Genomic DNA, 20,655 nt, shown 5'->3' with positions numbered 1-20,655 from the left:
ATCCTTTGTTGTCATTTCAACAATCTTCACAGCATTTCATCAGGAGTAGATTCCAACTCAAGAAACCACTTTTTGTTCATTCATAAGAAGCAACTCCTCATCTGTTCAAGTTTTATCATGAGATTGCAGCAACTCAGTCACATCTTCAGGCTTCACTTCTACTTCTCTTGCTATTTCCACCACGTCTGCAGTTACTTCCTCCACTGAAGTCTTGAACCCCTCCAAGTTATCCATGAGGGCTGGAATCAACTTCTTCCCAACTCCAGTTAATGTTGATATTTTAACCTCTTCCCATAAATCACCAATGTTCTTAATGGCATCTAGAATGGTGCATCCTTTCCAGAATGTTTTCAATTGACTTTTCTTAGATCCATCAGTGGAATCACTACCTTTGGCGGCAATAGCCTTATGAAATGTATTTCTTGCATAATGAGACTTAAAAGTCAAAATTACTCCTTGATCCATGGGCTGCAGAATGGATATTGTATTAGCAGGCATGAAAACAACATTCATCTTGTTGTACAGCTCCATCAGAGTCCTTAGGTGACCAGGTGCATTGTCAGTGAGCAGTAATATTTTTCAAAGGAAACTTTTTCTGAGCAGTATGTCTCAACAATGGGCTTAAAATATTCAGTGAACCATGTTGTAAGCAGATGTGCTGCCATCCAGGATTTGTTCCATTTACAGAACACAGGCAGAGCAGATTTAGCATCATTCTTAAGGGCCCCAGGATTTTTGGAATGGTAAATGAGCATTGGCTTCATCTTAAAGTCACCAGCTGCATTAGACCCTAACAAGAGAGTCAGCCTGTCCTTTGAAGCTAGGCACTGACTTCTCCTTTCTAGCTATGAAAGTCCTAGAAGGCAAGTCATCTTCTTCTAATATTAAAGCTGTTTTTGTCTATGTTGAAAAATTATCTCAGTTAGATCTTCTGAATAACTTGCTGCTGCTTCTACACCAGCACTTTCTGCTTCACCTTACACTCTTACATTATGGCTTCTTTCCTTACACTTCATGAACCAGCCTCTGCTAAGTTCAAACTTTTCTACTTCAGGTTCCTCACCTCTCTCAGCCTTCACAGAATTGAAGACAACTAGGACCTTGCTCTGGATTAAGCTTTGGCTTAAGGGAATTTTATGGCTGATTTGATCTTCTATCCAGACCACTAAAACTTTCTCCACATGAACCATAAGGCTATTTTGCTTTCTTATCATTTGTATGTTCACTGAAGTAGCGCTTTTAATTTCCTTTAAGAACTATTACTTTTCATTCACAACCTGGATAACTGTTTGGCACAAGAGGCCTAGCTTCTGACCTATCTTGGCTTTTGACAAGACTTTCTCACTAAGCTTAATCATTTCTAGCTTCTGATTTAAAGGGAGAGATGTGTGACTCTTCCTTTCACTTGAACACTTAGAGGCCACTGTAAGGTTATCAACTGGCCTAACTTCAAAATTATTGTTGCTCAGGGTATAAGGAGGCCCAAGGAGAGGGAAAGAGACAGGGGAACAGCTAGTAGGTGGAACAGTCAGAACACACACATTTATAGATTAAGTTTGCCATCTTACGTGAGTGCAGTTTGTGGCACCCAAAACAATTACAATAGTAACATCAAAGATCACTGATCACAGATCACCATGTAAATAATAATAAAAAGTTTGAAATACTGTGAGAATAACCGAAATGTGGCACAGAGATGCAAAATAAGCAAATGCTGTTGGAAAAATGGTGCCAAAAGACTTGCTTGATGCAAGGTTGCCACAAACCTTCAATTTGTAAAAAAAAAAATGCAATATCTGAAAAGTGCAATAAAGAAAAGCACAATTAAATGAGGTATGCCTGGACCATTTACCAACATATATTATCTTCTGTCAATAACAATTTTCAATTAATTTTGAAGAATTCAAGTCACACAAAGAATGTTCTCTGACTATAATAGAAATAAATTAGATATCAATAACAGAAAGATTTCTGGAAAAATTCTCAAATATTTAGGAACTTACACACTTCGAAATAACACTTGGATCAAAGAAGAAATCAAAAGGAAATTGATCCTTTTTAAAAACACCCATAGGGCTTCCCTGGTGGCGCAGTGGTTGGGAGTCTGCCTGCCGATGCAGGGGACACGGGTTCATGCCCCGTTCCAGGAAGATCCCACATGCAGCTGAGCGGCTGGGCCCGTGGGCCATGGCTGCTGAGCCTGCGTGTCCGGAGCCTGTGCTCCACAGCGGGAGAGGTCGCAACAGTGAGAGGCCCGCGGACCGCAAAAAAAAAAAAAAGAAAAAAAAAAAGAAAAAGGAGAAGTAACAACTGACACTGCAGAAATACAAAGGATCATGAAAGATTACTACAAGCAACTACATGCCAATAAAATGGACAACCTGGAAGATATGGACAAATTCTTAGAAAAGCACAACCTTCTGAGACTGAACCAGGAAGAAATAGAAAATACGAACAGATCAATCACAAGCATTGAAATTGAAACTGTGATTAAAAATATTCCAACAAACAAAAGCTCAGGACCAGATGGTTTCACAGGCGAATTCTATCAAACATTTAGAGAAGAGCTAACACCTATCCTTCTCAAACTCTTCCAAAATATAGCAGAGGGAGGAACACTCCCAAATTCCTTCTACGAGGCCACCATCACCTTGATACCAAAACCAGACAAGGATGTCACAAGAAAGAAAACTACAGGCCAATATCACTGATGAACATAGACACAAAAATCCTCAACAAAATACTAGCAAACAGAATCCAACAGCACATTAAAAGGATCATACACGATGATCAAGTGGGGTTTATTCCAGGAATGCAAGGATTCTTCAATATACGCAAATCAATCAATGTGATACACCATATTAACAAATTGAGCAAATACCATATGATCATCTCAAGAGATGCAGAAAAAGCTTTTGACAAAATTCAACACCGATTTATAATAAAAACCCTCCAGTAAGTAGGCATAGAGGGAACTTACCTCAACATAATAAAGGCCATATATGACAAACCCACAGCCAACAGCGGCCTCAATGGTGAAAAACTGAAAGCATTTCCACGAATATCAGGAACAAGACTTGGCTGCCCACTCTCACCATTATTATTCAACATTGTTTTGGAAGTTTTAGCCACAGCAATCAGAGAGAAACAGAAATAAAAGGAATCCAAATCAGAAAAGAAGTAAAGCTGTCACTGTCTGCAGATGACATGATACTATACATAGAGAATCCTAAAGATGCCACCAGAAAACTACTAGAGCTAATCAATGAATTTGGTAAAGTAGAAAAATTAATGCACAGAAATCTCTTGCACTCCTATACACTAATGATGAAAAATCTGAATGTGAAATTAAGGAAACACTCCCATTTACCACTACAACAAAAAGAATAAAATACCTAGGAATGAACCTACCTAAGGAGACAAAACACCTGTATGCAGAAAACTATGACACTGATGAAAAAAATTAAAGATGATACAAATAGATGGAGAGATATACCATGTTCTTGGATTGGAAGAATCAACATTGTAAAAATGACTCTATTATCCAAAGCAATCTACAGATTCAATGCAATCCCTATCAAACTATCACTGGCATTTTTCACAGAACTAGAACAAAAAATTTCACAATTTGTATGAAAACACAAAGGACCCCGAATAGACAAAGTGATCTTGAGAAAGAAAAACAGAGCTGGAGCAATCAGGTTCCCTGACTTCAGACTATACTACGAAGCTACAGTAATCAAGACAGTATGGTACTGGCACAAAAACAGAAAGACAGATCAATGGAACAGGATAGAAAGCCCAGAGATTAATCCACGCACATATGGTCACCTTATCTTTGATAAAGGAGGCAAGAATACATAATGGAGAAAAGACAGCCTCTTCAATAAGTGGTACTGGGAAAACTGGACAGGTACATGTAAAAATATGAAATTGGAACACTCCCTAACACCATACACAAAAATAAACTCAAAATGGATTAAAGACCTAAATATAAGGCCAGACACTATGAAACTCTTAGAGGAAAACACAGGCAGAACACTCTATGACATAAATCACAGCAGGATCCTTTTGGACCCACCTCCTAGAGACATGGAAATAAAAACAAAAATAAACATATGGGACCTAATGAAACTTAAAAGCTTTTGCACAGCAAAGAAAAGCATAAATAAGACAAAAAGACAACCCTCAGAATGGGAAAAAATATTTGCAAATGCAGCAACTGACAAAGGATGAATCTCCAAAATTTACAGGCAGCTCATGCACCTCTATATCAAGAAAACAAACAGCCCAATCCAAAAATGAGCTGAAGATCTAAACAGAGATTTCTCCAAAGAAGATATACAGATTGCCAACAAACACATGAAAGAATGCTCAAAATCATTAATCATTAGAGAAATGCAAATCAAAACTACAATGAGATATCATCTCACACCAGTCTGAATGGGCATCATCAAAAAAGGCACAGACAATAAATGCTGGAGAGGGTGTGGAGAAAAGGCAACCCTCTTGCACTGTTGGTGAGAATGTAAATTGATACAGCCACTATGGAGAACAGTATGGAGGTTCCTTAAAAAACTAAAAATAGAACTACCATACGACCCAGCAATCCCACTACTGGGCATATACCCTGAGAAAACCATAATTCAAAAAGAGTCTTGTACCACAATGTTCATTGCAGCTCTATTTACAATAGCCAGGACATGGAAGCAACCTAAGTGTCCATCGAGAGACGAATGGATAAAGAAGATGTGGCACATATATACAACGGAATATTACTCAGCCATAAAAAGAAACGAAACTGAGTTATTTGTAGTGAGGTGGATGGACCTAGAGTCTGTCATATAGAGTGAAGTAAGTCAGAAAGAGAAAAACAAATACCGTATGCTAACACATATATATGGAATCTAAGAAAAAAAAATGGTCATGAGAACCTAAGGGCAGGAAGGGAATAAAGATGTGACCTACTAGAGAATGGACTTGAGGACAAGGGGAGGGGAAGGGTAAGCTGGAATGAAGTGAGAGAGTGGCATGGTCATATATATACTACCAAATGTAAAACAGATAGCTAGTGGGAAGCAGCCGCATAGCACAGGGAGATCAGCTCAGTGCTTTGTGACCACCTAGAGGGGTGGGATAGGAAGGGTGGGAGGGAGATGCAAGAGGGAGGGGATATGGGGATATATGTATATGTATAGCTGATTCACTTCGTTATAAAGCAGAAACTAACACACCACTGTAGAACAATTACAGTCCAATAAAGAAGTTAAATAATAATAATTTAATAAAAGAGACATGCACCCCAGTGTTCATTGCAGCACTATTTACAATAGCCAGGACATGGAACCAACTTAAATGTCCATTGACAGATGAATGGATTACGAAGATGTGGCACATATATACAATGGAATATTACTCAGCCATAAAAAGAAACAAAATTAAGTTATTTGTAGTGAGGTGGATGGACCTAGAGTCTGTCATGCGGAGTGTGGTAAGTCAGAAAGAGAAAAATAAATACCATATGCTGACACATATATATGGAATCTAAGAAAAAAAATAGTTTCTGAAGAACCTAGGGGCAAGACAGGAATAAAGACGCAGACGTAGAGAATGGACTTGAGGACATGGGGAGGGGGGAAGGGTAAGCTGGGATGGAGTGAGAGGAGTGGCATTGACATATATACACTGCCAAATGTAAAACAGATAGCTAGTAGGAAGCAGCCGCATAGCACAAGGAGATCAGTTTGGTGCTTTGTGACCACCTAGAGGGGTGGGATAGCGAGGGTGGGAAGGAGATGCAAGAGGGAGGGTATATGGGGATATACGTGTATGTATAGCTGATTCACTTTGTTTTACAGCAGAAACTAACACACCATTGTAAAGCAATTATACTCCAATAAAGATCTTTAAAAAAAAGAAAGAAAAAAAGTCAATAGGAGTCTATTAAGAATAATTTTATGCCAATAAATTAGATAAATGAAAAGCATACTTCCTTAAAAACTACTTATAAAAATGGACCCAAGATCAAAAAGAAAATATGAATAGCCCTGTATTTATTAAAGAAATTGAGTTTTTTATCAAACTTTCCCACAAAGAAAACTCCAAGTTCACATGGTTTCAGCAGTAAATTCTAGCAAATATTAAGTACACAGAGACTAAGATATGAAATCAGAATATCTACTTATTAACTTATAAGGAAAAATAATTATTACATGTAGTTCAATAGATACTAGATACTATCTATCTACAATGATATAGAAGAGATATGAGTACTGGGAGAGCTACTGGCCTCAAGTTCTCAAGGCTGTTCCAATTCTAACAGTTTAATTCTAACAGCCTACAGTATATAATGATAAAGACATTTCCTATCACTGTGGCATCAATCTATTCAAACAGGACCATGATGCAGTCTTTTATGCCTTTCCCCTCTGACTTTCAGAATAACTTTAGAAAACATACCTCAGCTCTGGGATCAAAACTGCTGGCTATACAGACTGTCCTTTAAGATTTAGCAGGTCTGCAAAAATTAGACTTGAAAGTCTTTCCTTTAACATACAATGACATTAATACTCTGGAATTTACTCCAGATGTATGATGTAGTTTGCTGAATGTGATCCAATTTTAACTCCTGGTATGCTCTTTTTGAAAAGGGAGAAAATAGATTTCAAAGCAAAGTAGATATTTAAGCTTAAAAAAATGAACTCATAAAAAGATCTACAGACTTTTTAAAACAAGCCAAAAACTAGACGTGGTGCTGGACAATTTATCTGAGAAAGCTGTTCTCTGGAGATTAAGTCAGAGAGTGTTTGAAGTGGCAACAGAAATGGTTCAGCATCACTTACGAATGGTCTTATTTTTTGTTTAAAAGGATTCCTTCTGGAAATGCCTCAGGCAATGCAGCTTAAAAGACACTTTAAATCCAGGTGTGCAGAACACTAGATCTGGGGATATAGATGATATATTAAGCCAAGGCCTTAATAATGCTAAACTTTTGTGATCTTTGTTAATAAAATGATTCCTAACTTAGAGAAGCAATCTGATCTGAAGTTTGATGGCAATAGGAATATCTTCCTTATCACCTTGCTTTTTTAAAAACAAGCCTTGATTTTTCTGATTACCAAAGGAATACTGTTCATGAATGAAGAAGAGATATGGGAACATATGTATATGTTTAACTGATTCACTTTGTTATAAAGCAGAAACTAACACACCATTGTAAAGCAATTATACTCCAATAAAGATGTTGAAAAAAAAAGAAATACAAAAGAGCAAAATAAAGCAAATAAAAATGACAATCCAACCACACAGCAATAACTACTACTAACATTTGGAATCACACAGCTTTGTGATCTTTTCATGTAACATATTGAGTTTATTTCACCATATCAATGTTCTCTGACAACATGCTTTTTCATGGCTATAAAGCAGTGCATTCATTGCATACATACAACATAACTAATTTAACCAAGTATTAGGAAAGTATTGGGACATTTAGGTTGTTTTCAATTTTTTAAATTATTTAAAAAATGCTGTCATAAACATCCTTGTGTAACACTCGGTATACACTCTTCATGTGTTACTTTCATTGCACAGATTCTTCTAAGTCCCACTTCTAAGAGTGTAGACATTTATAAATATATATTGCCAGTTCTCCTCCTGACAAGTAAAATATATCCACAAATCCTTTTATTATAATTCTAAAATCCAAAAAGCTCTGAAATCAAAAGTACTTTTTAAAAACTTTTGGCACCAAAAGTTATCTGACAGCAAAACCTGACCTGAAGTGAGGCTATTTATAGTCTTTATTTATCCCACGTAAGCATTTGATTATGGGATGCTGCCCTAGACCCCACTGGGAATGTTATGTAACATATAATATAAGCACCGTATTACCATTCTTTAGTATTTAAAGATGCCATTTATTGTCACTTGGCTTCTCCTCCCCATCCCCTTTTTATGAGAAATCAGTCATCATTCTTATTATTGTCTTTTCTTTGGCTGCTTTTAAGATTTCCTCTTTATCTTTGGTTTTGGCAGTTTGACCAAGATGTGTCTGAATGTGGTTTTCTTTGTACTTATGCCACTAGCAGTTTGCTGAGTTTTTGGACATACGGGTTAATGTTTTTCACCAAATGTGGGAAATTTTCAGTCCCCCCCTCCACTTCTCTCTCTCTCCTCACCAGTGATACATACGTTAGGACTTCTTGATATCATTTCACAGGTTACTGAGAGCTCTCTTCACTTATTTTCAACCCTTTTAGTCTCTGTGCTTCTATTAGGATTATTTCTATTGAACTCTCTCCAAATTTACAGATAACATTTGTCTCAGTGTTAAAAATGCTGTTGATATCTAATGAAATTTTCATCTTATTTTTTTAACTCTAGAATTTACATTTGGTTTTATTTTATTTTAGTTTCCATTTATCTGCTGAGATTTCCCTATGTATCCAATCATTCTGCTGATCTTTGTCCTCTAAATCCTTTAACTTATTTATAATTTCTATTTTAAAGTCCTTGACTCCCAATTCCAATATCTAGGTCATCCATAGATCTGCTTCTATTGATGTTTTTCTCTTGATTTTAGGTTATATTTTCCTTCTTCCTACTGATCTTATAATAGCTTGGCCTTTGGCTTTGTTAGAAAGGATTTATTTTACTTTTGCCCTTAGTCTTAGGGTGGCGCTTAGGCATAAGGCATGGTCCTTTTGCAGTTTCAATACAAAACCTGAGATGTTTATCAATTCCTCAAATTTGGCAGGGCTTGCACTCAAATTCAGCACTATGCACTTGCTGATATCTCTGCTCAGTGCTTTAGTCCTCCTGATGCTACTTTCTGCATGGTTTCTTGAAGCACTGTTTGTGTATGTGCAACTCAGAAACCTGTAAAAAGAATTTAGGGCTCCCTCCTCCCTGGCTCCCTTCCTTCTGAGATGGCCTCTCAATTTACAACTGCTTTGGTAGTCTTGAACTCTGTTTCTTCATCCAATAAGAATACTACTATAAGCTCTTTTCCCCCAGTTCTCCAAGACAAACTGAAATGTGTGATAAAGGGAAAAAAACCTCATTAAATGTAGAGCTCCTCTAGTTTGCTTCCCTTATTTCAAGGTTTGTGTTCTCTAAGGTTTCTGCCTGCTTCTGGTTGCTCTCTAAACAATACTTTGTCTATATAATTGTTACTGGCAGAAGGGTTGTCCAATACAGGCTGCCCTGCCCTTATTGGAATTGGAACTCTGTATTAAGTTTCTTCAAATACTTTTTCTGTCCTATCCCTTCCCTTACTTCTTGCAGAACTCCAATTACATGTATATCTTGATAGTTGAAGTTGTTCTGTAGTTCATAGTCATTCATTTCTTTTCAGTGTGTGTTTGATTTGGGATAGTTTCTATTGCTATACAGTCAAGTTCACTAATCCTTTCTTCTACAATGTCCTTATGCTGTTAATCCCATCTGCTGTGTTCTTCATCTCATACACTGTAGGTTTAATCTCTAGATGTTTGGTTGGCTCTTATGTTCAATCCTTCCTCTAGCTTCTTGAACATATGCAATATAATTATAATAACTGTTTTAATGTTCTTATCTACTAATCCTTTCATATGTGCCATTTCTGGGTCTGTTTCAATGGATTGGTTTTTTTAATTCATAAGTTAATTTTAATATATCCTTTCTTATAACTTGTGAGTAGAAGACACAAAAACAGAAACTGAAAAAAATTAAATGAATGGCATTGTGTGCTAGTGTGAAAAATCTGGGATTTAGTCAAAGTGATTTTTTTTAACGGCTGCTTTAAAAATATTTATTTATTTATTTAAATATCTTTATTGGAGTATAATTGCTTTACAATGGTGTGTTAGTTTCTGCTTTATAACAAAGTGAATCAGCTATACATATACATATATCCCCATATCTCTTCCCTCCTGCGTCTCCCTCCCTCGCACCATACCTATCCCACCCCTCTAGGTGGTCACAAAGCACCGAGCTGATCTCCCTGTGCTATGCGGCTGCTTCCCACTAGCTATCTACTTTACATTTGGTAGTATGTATATGTCCATGCCACTCTCTCACTTTGTCTCAGCTTACCCTTCCCCCTCCCCGTGTCCTCAAGTCTATTTTCTAGTAGGTCTGCACAGATCTACATACTGTTTTCACCATGCCTCAATGAGACACTAAAAAAGATTTATGTTTTCATCCTGGTGGAAAGGAAGGGATAGAGGGAGAGAGGGGAGAGTTAATTACTTTCTCAAGCTCATGTAGTAAGGCAGAGGTCAGTTCTAGAGCCCAAGCCCTGTGACATCCTATGTTCTTTCTTCATGAGAATACTCATTACTTAATTAATAAGATTTATCTAATGCTCTTATTAGTTTACACTGTCATTCTCTGCCATTAACTTCAGCTAATATTCCAATCTATAGCACAGTTGTATGTACATAGTAGATACATTCCCTAGTAGGAGCTTCTTTCTTTTGGTTGTAGAGCACAAAGGGAAGGCGGGGGATTTTTTTTTTAAGACTATTTTTTTAAGAGCAGTTTTAGGTTCATAGCAAAATTGAGAGGAAGGTACAGAGATACTTCACATGTGGTATGCTTCACAGATGTACAGCTTCCCCTATTATCAACATCTCCCACCAGAGTGGTGCATTTGTTATAACTGATGACAAATTATGTTGACACATCATTATCACCCAAAGTCCATAGTTTACATTAGGGTTCACCCTTGGCATTGCACATTCTATGGATTTGGACAAAGGCATAATGACTTATATCCATCATTATATCAATAGTATCATACAGAATATTTTCACCACACTAAAAAATCCTCTGTTCTGTTTCTTCATCCTTCCCCCCGACCACCCCTGGCAACCAATGATCTTTTTACTGTCTCCATAACTTGCCTGTTCCAAAATGTCAGGTAATCGATTTTTTTCTCCTTTTTATGACCTGTATGTTCCTGCTTTCTTGCATGCCTTGTAGTATTTGATCAAATGCCAGGCACTGTGAATTCTACTGTGTTCGGTTAGATGTTCCTGTAATCCTTAACATAATCTTGAACTTTGTTCTGGGATGTTGTTAAAATACATACAAATAATTTGATCTCTTTAGATTTTGCTGTTAAGTTTTGTTGCGTGGGATCAAAACAGCAGCTAGTCTAGGGTTAACTCTTCCCGCAATATTGAGGTCAAACCCTTACTTAGTACTCTCAGTGCTGCCCTGTGAATTATGACATTTTCCAGCTTGCAGTATTCCTGGCTATATATGAATTTGGGGCACTGCTACCTCTAATACTTTTGGGTGCTCCTTTTTCTGGCCTTGAGTCATTTACTCACAAACATGAGTGGGTCAGTATTCAACTCAAGGTTGCCTTCTGCAGATCTCTGGAGCCCTCTCTCTGTGTGGCTCTCTCCTGTGAACTCTAGCCCTTGTTTTACCTGGACTCCCTGCTCTGTCCAAAATCAGAGATACTGATGAGCTCTGTCTTGGTTCTCCCTCCCTGTGCAGTGGCTTGGAAACTTTCCTCAAGCAGTACTTTAGTACATCATTTGTTTATTGTCTCTCAAGGGTTATTCTCCTTCACGGCTTGAGGTCCAATGTCTTGAGAACCATTCTTTTATATATTTTGTCCATTTCTCCCCCAAAAGACTCTTAGTGAAATGGAAGTCCCTGTAGGTATACCTTTCTTTTTTTTTCTTTAAATTTATTTTTTATACAGCACATTCTTATTAGTTATCTGTTTTATACATATTAGTGTATATATGTCAATCCCAATCTCCCAATTCATCCCACCACGACCCACACCCGATTTCCCCCATTGGTGTCCATACATTTGTTTTCTACATCTGTGTCTCTATTTCTACCTTGCAAACTGGTTCATCTGTACCATTTCCCTAGATTCCACATATATACGTTAATATACGATATTTTTTGTTCTCCTTCTGACTTACTTCACTCTATGTGACAGTCTCTAGGTCCATCCACATCTCTACAAATGACCCAACTTTGTTCCTTTTTATGGCTAATATTCCATTGTATATATGGACCACATCTTCTTTATCCATTCATCTGTCGATGGGCATGTAGGTTGCTTCTATGACCTGGCTATTGTAAATAGTGCTGCAATGAACATTGGGGTGCATGTGTCTTTTTGAATTATGGTTTTCTCTGGGTATATGCCCAGTAGTGGGATTGCTGGCTCATATGGTAATTCTATTCTTAGTTTTTTAAGGAACCATACTGTTCTCCACACGGGCTGTATCAATTTACATTCCCGCCAACAGTGCAAGAGGGTTCCCTTTTCTCCACACCCTCTCCAGCATTTGTTTTAATTTATTTATTTTTGGCTGCATTGGGTCTTCGTTGCTGTGTGCAGGCTTTCTCTACTTGTGGCAAGCGGGGGCTACTCTTCACTGCGGCACGTGGGCTTCTTGTTGAGGTGGCTTCTCTTGTTGCGGAGCATGGGCTCTAGGTGCGTGGGCTCAGGAGTTGCGACGCTCGGGCTTAGTTGCTCCGCAGTATGTGGATCTTCCCAGACCAGGGATCGAACCCGTGTCCCCTGCATTGGCAGGCGTATTCTTAACCACTGCGCCACCAGGGAAGTCCTCCAGCATTTGTTGTTTGTAGATTCTCTGATGATGCCCATTCTAACCAGTGTGAGGTGATACCTCATTGTACTTTTGATTTGTCTAATAATTAATGATGTTGAGCAGCTTTTCATATGCCTCTTGGCCATCTGTATGTCTTCTTTGGAGAAATGTCTATTTAGGTCTTCTGCCCATTTTTGGACTGGGTTTTTTTTTTTTTAATATTGAGCTGCATGAGCTGTTTATATATTTTGGAGATTAATCCTTTGCCCATTGATTCGTTTGCAAATATTTTCTCCCATTCTGAGGGTTGTCTTTTAGTCTTGTCTATAGCTTCCTTTGCTGTGCAAAAGCTTTTAAGTTTCATTAGGTCCCATTTGTTTATTTTTGTTTTTATTTCCATTTCTCTAGAAGGTGGGTCAAAAAAGATCTTGCTGTGATTTATGTCACAGTGTCCTTCCTATGTTTTCTTCTAAGAGTTTTATAGTGTCTGGTCTTACATTTAGGTCTTTAATCCATTTTGAGTTTATTTTTGTATATGGTGTTAGGGAGTGCTCTAATTTCATTCTTTTACATGTAGCTGTCCAGTCTTCCCAGCACCACTTATTGAAGAGACTGTTTTTTCTCCATTGTATATCCTTGCCTCCTTTGTGATTGATTAGTTGACCATATAGGCTCAGTAGTTGTGGCACAATGGCTTAGTTGCTCCGCAGCATGTGGGATCTTCCCAGACCAGGGCTGGAACTTGTGTCCCCTGCATTGGCAGGCAGATTCTTAACCACTGTGCCACCAGTGAAGTCCCTGCATTAGTATTTTTAATGTATGCCAGTTTAATATGTATTTTTAAAACTTTGCCAGTTTAATAAGTTTTTTTAAATGGCATTAAAATGCTATTTTAACTGGTATTTCTTTGATCACTGGTGAAGTTCAACGTTTTTTCACATTTTATTGGACAACAAAACTTTTTTATGCCCTTCGCCCATATTTCCAGCAAAGCTTTAGTTCTACGCCGAGACTGGAAACACTTTCTCGGTACTATTGTCTTCCTTCGGTCCCTTGGACACAAGCATTTTCTGGATCAAAGGGAAGTGACCAAATTTATAGAATCTTAAGAATCTGATTGTTATGCTGGTCTGGCAAAGAGGTGAAGACTTGGACAGTAATAGAGGTGTGGCTGTCTATCCATTTTCCACAGTCACAATCAATTGATGGTATGAATTCCCTTGTTTTAAATCCTTTTTATTCTTACTTTAAGAATATAAACTAAACTCTTCACCAGAGTCTTACATTCTAATAAGGATCTGGCCCTGCCTATCTCTTAAACCTTATTCCTTGCTATGTTCCTCTTTAGTCACTATGTTCCAGACTGATCTTTTTTCAGTTCCTTGAACAAGTCATTTCCCTCCTCAGTTCCTCTGTGCTTGCTGTTCTCTTTTGCTTGGAATGTTCTTCCCAGGTCTGGTAGCGTCTTATTTTCATCTCTGCAGATAGATATCCCCTGACCACCCAATAAAAAGTAGGTTTCCCTTCTGTTATTCTTCCTATAACATTCTATTCTTTCCCCTCATAGCACTCACATACCTATCACAATTTGAAATTATATGTTTGATAGTTTGTTTACTTAATTACTGTCTAGCTCTCTTACTAGATGGTAAGCTACATGATGTTAGGAACTATTTTTTTGTTGTTGTTCACCAGTGTATACTTGGTACCAAGACTAGTGTTTGGTCCAAAGTAGGCATATATTATATATTGGCTGAAGTAATGAATCACTTAATACTAGAGTATAATAACAAGATTATTGGAAAATGGGCAATAATCTCCTCAAACAGATTCATTTATATTAGGATTATTTATCACCTCTCTGCACTTCCGAGACATATTAATCTTCATTTAATTTGTAAGTTTAATTTAGAAGATACTCTTTTGAGAAATGCTGCTATCACCAAAAATGGAAATCTCATTTTTTAGCATTTAATTTGAATCTAACATATTTATAACAGGGAGCTAATACTCTTTAAAAATGGACAAATGAAAACAGGGCATTAATACCAGTGTTTCTATTTCATTAAATGGCATGTAAAACAAATCTCCAATTTATAGTGGGAATCCAAAATCAATAAGCAATGCTTAATGGTTAATAGGAAATTATGACCAGTGAGCATAAATGTCATTTACTGAATAATTTCTTCAAAGCTGTAAATACTTCCTTCTGACTTTATTTGTAAATTTATCCCAAAAGACAAAACATTTTCTTAGACAATTCTAAAAACCAAGAAATAAAACCAACTCCAAGTACCAGGGAAAATATCAGGTTATTTCTTTTAATTCTCTCCTTTTGTGATTATTAAAGGATGAGTAGGCAGCTATATGTTTACTTCCAATCCCCTTCTTCTTCAGATGTTTACCTCTTACTGAAAAAACAAAAAACTCTGATACTGGACTAATGTACCTGGCTTTTTACTGATAAGTGATGATATATCCAATTCTGAAAAGATATCAAGCAATACATAATAAGGCTTTCTAATAAGTCTCCAAATGCTCTTGGTTTTTGAAGTTTTAAAAGGAATAACGACTGGAATGTTTCTGGCACATAATGTGTTATGTGTTAGCTTATTACTATCTCTCAAGCACTGTAAACTCTGTTAATAATATATTAATGTTAAAACTAAAATCTAGTAAATCTTCAATTATACTTCTTTGAATTTATATCAAGTTGCTGTTGACCAAGAATTATTATTTTTTAAATGAATAGCAAGTTAATTTTTTCTAATGCTAATCAGTGCCAATTAAGATAGTTATTTGCTACTATAAATTTAATAAAAGAATAATCTAAGATAAAATTACTCCTATTCTATTCTATTCTATTGGAATAACATTTGTTGAGAAAATATAATAGCATGATGAGAACTTCAGTTGAAATTAGTTTCTCAAATGTATTTTATCTGTGAGTAATATATACCAAAAGCAAAACAGAAAATCAGACTTTCAAGGTCTACTCTTTGGACCTATATTTCAGATTGAGCTACTGCAAACCTGAGGTGGAGAGGGAATGGAGATAAGGAAAGAAAGAAAGAAATTTGAGTTATTTCTTTTCATTTGCTTTCAAAGAATAAAATGCTTATTTCAAAGGAAAGCAGGCTTTCTGGGGGAATAACTCCAATCATGTCTGTGCAGACCTGTTGGGAGGCAATTGATGTGTCACATTTTTGTTTTTCACCAGTTGTGAAAAACAGAAATGAGATTAAGAGAGGCAAGAAGAAAGACTTTACCCACCAAACCACAGTTTTGAGGGTAACTGTTGCATCCTGTTAAGTCAGAGTCAGTAATTGAAGAAGTAAAAGTCAATCATCTCAAGTCCTGGAAAAGGATGAAATAAAAAGCTATTTGACAGAAGGATCACATTACAAGGGCAGTGAAAAGCTTCAAATGTATTCAGTATCTACTGAGAGTAGGAAGCAACAGGTGGAAGCTGACCAGCAACCTCAGCTTCATTTTGAAGTCACTGGGACACATACCTCTGCTTCTCTCCATGCACTGGCTTAGAACTTAATAACCAAGGGTGATAGATTTTCAAAGGAAATTAAAAGAGCAAAGTAGAACTTTCATGAAATTAAGTTTGATAAAAACCATCATATATAGAATTAGTATTTTCATTTTAAATTCTCTTACAATTAAAAATGTGAATGGCTCATACAATGGTAAGAAATCTTAAGTTAGCACAGCCGACATAGTATAGATATATTTTAAAAATCAGCTTTGTCAGGTTTCAATAAAGCCAGAATGCTAAAAATGGAACAGATTGGAGGCAGGAAAACTGAGGGTGATGACAGTTCTAAAAACTTGAATTCAAATACTGGCCCTCCCTCTCTTAGCTACATACAGTTCCTTCAGCTAAACTTGTTGTGAAGATTAGCATAAACACATCTAAAGCATGTATTTGATAAATTTCATTTTCTCTTTCCTTGCATTACCAACCCACTAGATCTTTTTACAATATCTTAGCTAGAAAAACAAAGGAGACAGACAGCTAGAGGAAAATTTAAGAAATCCAAGATAGTTCTCATTCTATTTTGCTTCATTAATTAGGAAGCATCAAACAGAGATTTTCAAGAGGATCTGATCAGTAATCTCACTTGGGTTTTCCTAAAGAATGAAAAGGTTGAGTCGCCTCTCCTGCCCTGCAGAATGGGATAGCTTCAGAAATAAAGTTGTCTTTGACATATAGATCCAATTTCAAAATAATTTCCCTTTTCTCGATGCTCTGAGAGCAGGCAGGAAGGCAGTCAATGAAACAGATTACTGTCTTTCTTGTGTGAGGTGTGGGGACGTGGGAACACGGCAACTAATGTAGTATAAATGTCTTCAAAATTCAACACCCTTTCATGGAAAAAATCCTGAACAAAATATGGAATAAAAGGAAACTTCCTAAACATGATATAAAGATTACACACAAAAAGCCTACAGTTAACATTATACTTAATAATGAAAAACTGAATACTTTCTCCCTACGATCAGTAACAAGACAAGGATGTCTATTCTTACCATTCCTATTCAACGCTGTACTGGAGGCCAATGCAACAAGGTGAGAAAAAGAAATAAAAGGTATAAAATTGGAAGGGAAGAAATAAAACAGTCATCATTTGCATTTGATATGATTGTCTATGTATAAAATACCAAAGAATCTACAAAAAAGTACTGGTACTAGTAAGTAAGCTTAGTAAGGTGCACTGGTCACTAGATAAAAGATCAACATGCAAAAATAAATTGTATTTTTATATTCTAGGAATGAACAATTAGAAACTGAAATATAAAACAGGGACTTCCCTCATGGTCCAATGGTTAAGAATCTGCCTTCCAATACAGGGGACGTGGGTTCGATCCCTGGTCAGGGAACTAAGATTCCACATGCTGTGGGGCAATTAAGCTCGCGCACCGCAACTACTGAGCCCACGTGCTCTAGAGCCCATGCACCACAACTAGAGAGTCTGAGCACCGCAACTACTGAGCCTGCACACTCTGGAGCCCGTGTGCCACAACAAAGGGCCCACACGCCTCAACAAAAGATCCCGCATGCTGCAATGGTGATCCCATGTGCCACAACTAAGACCTGATGCAGCCAAATTAAAAAAAAAAGAAATATAAAACAGTAAAATATATAATAGCATCAAAAGTCATCAAATACTTAGAAATGAATCTTACAAAACTACCACAAGATTTATATGCCAAAAACTATAAAACACTGATGAAATGAATCAAAGAAGATTTAAATAAAGTAGGAGCTATACCATGTTAATGGATTGGACTCAATATCACTAAGATGTCAACCCTCCCCAGTTGATCTAGATATTCAACACAATCCCAATAAAATCCAAGAATGAGTTTTTTTTTTTGTAGAAATTGACAGGCTGATTTTTAAATTTATATGGAAAAGTAGAATAGCCAAATGTTAGAAAGAAGAACAAACTTTGAGGACTCACTACCTGATATCCAGATTTACTATAAAGACACAGTATTGGAGCAAGGATAGATACATAGATCAATGCAACAGAATAGAAAGTCTAGAAATAGACCCGCATATACATGGTCAATTGATTTTTGACTAAGGTACAAAGGCAATTCAATGGATAGCCATATGCAAAAGAAAGAACCTCAATCCTTATCTCACATGCTATTAAAAATTAACTCCAAATGGATCAGTAGTTGCCAGGGATTGGAGGGTGGAGGAAAGGGCTGACTACAAAGAGCTATGGGGGACTTTTGAGGGAGGTGATGATACTGCTCTATGTCTTGACTGTAAAGGTGGTTGCCAAAACTTGCAGAAAGTGAATTTTACTGTTTATAAATTATGTATTAAAATACATAATTGCATATAAAATTGTGTTTTTTAAAAAAAGGAAAAAAGTCTATTTTAGCCTCTGAGGACTATCTAGGAAGAAAGAAAAACATCTAATTGGTAATATCCAGGCAATAATACACATGTAATCACAAGTTATTTATCAACAGGATGTAACTGAAACAGAAAAAACACTTAAGTGCCCCAAGATGTAAAGCCTTAAGTATCTGCATAAATAAGATTCCCCCATCTGCATTTGAATTCAGCTTGGAAAGATTCTAGAAATCACAGGACCTGTTTTTTCTTTCCTAAATGCAAGCAAGGAAGCATTCTGGATGACTAATAAAATTTTCAATCCAGAAACATATTGAACATCTTTACCTGTATGTCCTGCAGACAGCTCTAACTCCAAAAATGAATTCTTTGTCTTATTCCCAAATATGTTCTTTGTTCATTTTTTCCATCTCAGTAAATGGTACCACCATCCATTTGAGTTTAAACAAGAAATCTGGGTGTTATCTTTGACTCCTCCCTGTCTTGTCTCCCCCACCAACCAATTTATTTATCACCGAGTCCTGATAATTCTACCTCTCAAATATAGGATCTCTGCTGTAAAGCAGAAAAGAGTACAGAACTAGAACTTGAGCATAATTGAATCTAGAAGGTGAAAGACAGTGGTATGAGATGAAGTTAGTGAGGTAGGCAGGGACCATATTAATTATTTTGATTTTTGTACTCATCTCAGACACATCTCAAATATGTACTCTTTTCTCCATCCCAACTTCCACCATCCTAGTACAAGTTACCATTCCTTTCCTCAAAATTATTTCAATATTCTTGGTCTCCCTACATCCATTATTGTTTCCCTTTCAATTCATTTTTTGCACTGCAGTTCTTTTAAAAGTACTATTCTGAAAAAAAAAATACTATTTTGATCATATCATATCATTCCTTCTTTAAAGCCCTTCAATGTCTTCCTGTTTCTTTACCACAAACATAAAAATAATTAATATGGTCCCTGTTTACCTACTAATTTCATTTAATACCATTCTTTCACCCTCTAGATCCAATCATACTCAATGCCTAGTTCCAGCAGAGACGCTTTGTTTGTTCTATATATTGTTCCCTGACTGGAATACTCCTCCTCCTGCCTACCCTTGCACTTAAACTTTATCTTCTTTTTTTTCCTTCAGAGGCAGCTAACATGGCATTTTGAGGAAGTCTTCCATGACCTCTCATGTCTAGATTAGGTCTACTCATCATCTGCTCTTACGGCACAGTTCATCTGTAAGTACTTGTGGTATAATAAAAAATGTTATTTGGTCTTTGTCCCTGGTTCCTGTCTTGTAGTTCCTAAAACTCTTGGACTCTCCTGAGTGAAAAGAGTGCCTTTTGAATGCTAATGAGATGACTGGTACCTGGGGACCCCTAGATAGTTTCAGGACGGCAGCTGGTCACCAGAAAGATCAAGCCATGACTAGAGGGTTAGAACTTTCAGTTCTCCCCTCCCTGTCCTTCCCCCAATCCCATGTATGGGGAGGAAAGAGGGGCTAGATATTGAGTCTAATCACTAACAGCCAGTGATTTAATCAATCATGGCTATGTAATGGAACTTCCAATAAAAAACCCAAAATGCTGAGGTTCAAGGAACTTCTGAATTGGTGAGCACACTGATATACTGGGAAGATGGTATGCCAAGAGAGGGCACTGAAGCTTCGGGCACCCTCTTCCCCCCATGCCTTGCCCTATGCACTTCTTTCATATGGCTATTCCTGAGTTGTATCCTTTATAATAAATGGGTAAATGTAAAGTACGTTCCTAAGTTCTATGAGTTGTTCTGGTGAATTATCAAACCTGGGGGAGTGGGTCATGGGGGCCCCTAAATTTGTAAGTCAGATAGAAGAGCATGTAATCTGGGCACCCCATTTGTAACTGTTGTCTGAAGTGAGGACAGTCTTATGGGAATGAACCTTTAAACCTGTGGAGTCTGATGCTAATTCCTGGTGGTTAGTGTCAGAATTTAATTGCATTATTGGACATCCAGTTGGTATCCAAAGAACTGACAGAATTGGTGTCAGAACTGATGATGGAAAAGACACCAACTATTCAGTGTCAGAAAGAACTTAAGCACACTTTCTGAAAATCTGTTTATAATTTCATTGGTCATAAACTCTAAAAGACAAATGTCCTGTCTATAATTGTATCCCCAGCACTTAGCACAGTGCCTGGCACACAGTTCTATTATCT

General features: G+C 36.9%; 1 protein-coding gene across 1 annotated transcript in view; it reads right to left on the bottom strand.

Moving 5' to 3' along the window:
* The window catches only part of VPS8 (VPS8 subunit of CORVET complex), a 308,205-nt gene that overhangs the window by 61,063 nt on the left and 226,487 nt on the right, over positions 1-20,655 (bottom strand). The window lies entirely within an intron of this gene.

The sequence above is a fragment of the Grampus griseus genome (genome assembly GCF_964374135.1).
Source record: "Grampus griseus genome assembly, chromosome: 5".
Lineage (NCBI taxonomy): Eukaryota > Metazoa > Chordata > Mammalia > Artiodactyla > Delphinidae > Grampus > Grampus griseus.
Note: the sequence above shows the minus strand (reverse complement) of the source record. Positions and strands in the feature narration are given on the sequence as shown.